The sequence below is a fragment of the Gavialis gangeticus genome, unplaced genomic scaffold (genome assembly GCF_001723915.1).
Source record: "Gavialis gangeticus isolate Ggan-Ray unplaced genomic scaffold, GavGan_comp1, whole genome shotgun sequence".
NCBI lineage: Eukaryota > Metazoa > Chordata > Crocodylia > Gavialidae > Gavialis > Gavialis gangeticus.
Genome location: NW_017729032.1, coordinates 67,914,047 through 67,916,876, shown reverse-complemented (window position 1 = coordinate 67,916,876; position 2,830 = coordinate 67,914,047). Strand labels below are relative to the sequence as shown.

Sequence of the window (2,830 nt, the reverse complement as noted above, 5' to 3'; positions counted from 1 at the left end):
CCCTCTGGACAATCCACTCACAGCTCCATCCTGCCCTGGCCCCACTCCCTCCCTCACTGCTGCTGCAGCCTCCTGCGCTGCCCTGTGTTGGGGCATGTGTCCCCCCACATCTGTCCATGGCAGAGGTGGCTGCCCTTGTAGGCTGGGATTTGCACCCTGAGCCGTGCTGCAGCTGGTTTGGAAGTGGCTGGACACCATGTGCGTCCTGCCCAGGCTGAGCCACACCCACACATGGCCAGCTGCAGTGGGGCTTGAGGCACAGCAGGCAGTGGCAGCTGCCTCTGTCCCATGCACAGATTGGGTGGGGTCATGTGCCCCCAGGGCCTCTGCCAGGGTGCGCTCAGCAGCAGGAATCCCCCTTCCTCACATGCCGCTGTGCACGTCTTCCCTTCCGCCCCCCCATCCCCCTGTTTCCCCCGTCTCCAATCCTCCCACCACCCAGCCTGGCTGGAGCTGTACTCACTTCCCCATCTCCTGTGTGCTGCACTCAGTCTGTCCCTCACCACGGAGGCCTCCGTCTGACCTTTGCCCCTTCCCTCCCCCCATAGACTGATCTGCTGGGCTGGAGTGTAGCCACATGTGTACGTGTGTGTATGCATCCAGCCCAGGATCAACCAAAAGAGGCTCTGGGATCAGAGGGACCGCTGGCATAGGGTGTCTCTGTCTCTTTCTCCCTGGGGAGACTGGTGGCCCTGGAATTCAGTGGAATGGTCAGAAACGTGGAGCAAAGACTAAAGACCTTAAGCTACACTATAAAGATGCAAGGGATGCCAGCCACTGCTTGGGCACCAACTGAGCTGTGTCTCTGATGTGAGGAGCCTGGCTTGACTTCAGTAGATGATGCCAGCATTGAATCACACTTTGTGGTGAACTTTAGGTTGGATCTTGAGGAGCAGGAACACAGAAAAATGTGGATTTTGGGTTACATTTTTTAAATCCAAAAATTGGGGATTTTTTCTTAATAGGAGAAAATCAGGATCCCTGCTGATGAGATTACCTCAGCAGCATAGGTAGAGTGAAGACTAAGGGGTTTGTAGGTTTCCTTGGAAACTAGGTTCTGTTTCATGCTCAGGAGCCCAAGTTGGTTCCTGGTTTACTGAGGGCCTTGGTGATCTTGGCTGTGGTCAGATTGCAGCAGATGGCTGGGGCTAAAATGATGCATAGCTAGCTAGTGGCCCGCCCTGCAAGGCACTATGTCATTACCCCAGATGTCTCAGTCAGTGATGATGGAGTTGAGGATTATTTTTGTTCTTCAGGCAGCCACATCAGTCTATGTTGCCAAAGGAGGCCTTCCCCTTTCCTGTTCCCAACCTAAGTGTCACATGGCAGGCATAGGGACCCACCACTGTTGCACTGAAGTCTTGCACTTGATGCTTTCATCCTTGGCAGAAAAAACTGAAAAGACTCCTTTAAGTAGCTCTCACTTGATTTCAGTAGAGCCCAGCAGAACACTGCTCCACGTCTTCATTCCAGTTTTAAATCTGGTACCACAAACAGCTTGCCTGGCAATTGCTGAAGACTGACATTGATAACTACGAAGACCTGCATGTAGCTCATCTGCCTGAGGAAATAAAGGTGAAACGTAGAAGGAAGCTAATACTACAGCCAGGACTTCACATTCTGAGGTGGATGACATTTCCTTTGTTACAGAATAGGTGGCTGTCTCTCAGCCACTGCTTTGGGGCCTCTGCAGGCACCTGTCAACAGCAGTGTATATTTAGCAGGAACCTCCTGGCTTTTGCAAACTACTTCTTCTTCCCCTGTGTAATATGGATCAGTGTCCATGTCTTCCCATATCTGGATGGTCTAGGAAAAGGAAAAATGACTCATGAGTATTAAACTATAGGTGCTGCATGGTGGCTGCATCCCAGCAAATTGCACACATCCCAGACAATGGAAAGTACTTGTCATTTGCACGTGACCCACCATTGTTGTCCTCAGGTGACAAGGAGCAGGAGCCATTGGGCCAAAATACCTGCCATTGCCATAGTCTAGAAAGGGGCTCCAGTAATGGCATTTCAGAAGTTAGTGATTTAGGGATATCTTTCCGAAGCTAAGGATGGAACTGTGGCCTCATGTTTTGTTTCCTACCTTCCATATATGCCAACTGTATTGCTTCTGGAACCTCAAAGTTACAAGTGTTGGCAGCCACCCAGCGTTCACTGAGCAGGAAGCGTCAGAGGCAGAGGACCAAGGACCAGATAATGGGGGAGTTGGTAGCCTCCTTGGAGAGAAGAGGGCAAGAGGCACAGAGGAATGGCATTCATGGATGGGTTTCTACCAGAACTTTCATGGATTTTGTGTACAGGGGGTATTGCTGAGGCTGGGAGGATTGTGCAGAAGCAGTTCAGAAGGAACTCTGCAGCAGCCAGGGAAAGAATGGTTGTGGCAGAGGAAACACGAGTGGTTCCATAGGGATATGGGCTTGAGCAAGAGATGCAGAAGCTGATACTTGAGTTCCTGTCCTCCAGGCCTTTATGCATAGAGGTAGTGCTTTGGCTTTGTTTCTCAACCCCAGCATTTTCTGGTAGCTGGCCCTTTACCAGCTTAAAAGGGGTTCACAAATTCACACAGATTCACAGAAGTTTAGGGCTGGAAGGGACCTCATGAGATCATCAGGTCCAGCCCCTCTGCTCTGGTCAGGAAAGACTACTTGGGGGGAACTCCTGCAATCCCTTGAAGCTCACCAGTGCATAGGTGTCAGTACTCCAGCCTTCTGTTTGGCTAGGGGATGAGAGAGCAGCTCCTTTTAGGAGCTTCTTTGCCCTCCTCTGGACCCTCTCCAGGTTCTCCACGTCCTTCTTGAAGTACGGCACCCAGAACTGGACAC

The 2,830-nt window shown here is 51.4% G+C and overlaps 1 protein-coding gene across 1 annotated transcript in view; it reads left to right on the top strand.

The window, feature by feature from the left end:
- SLC25A30 (solute carrier family 25 member 30) overlaps nt 1–2,830 on the top strand; it is a 29,559-nt gene that overhangs the window by 7,400 nt on the left and 19,329 nt on the right. The window lies entirely within an intron of this gene.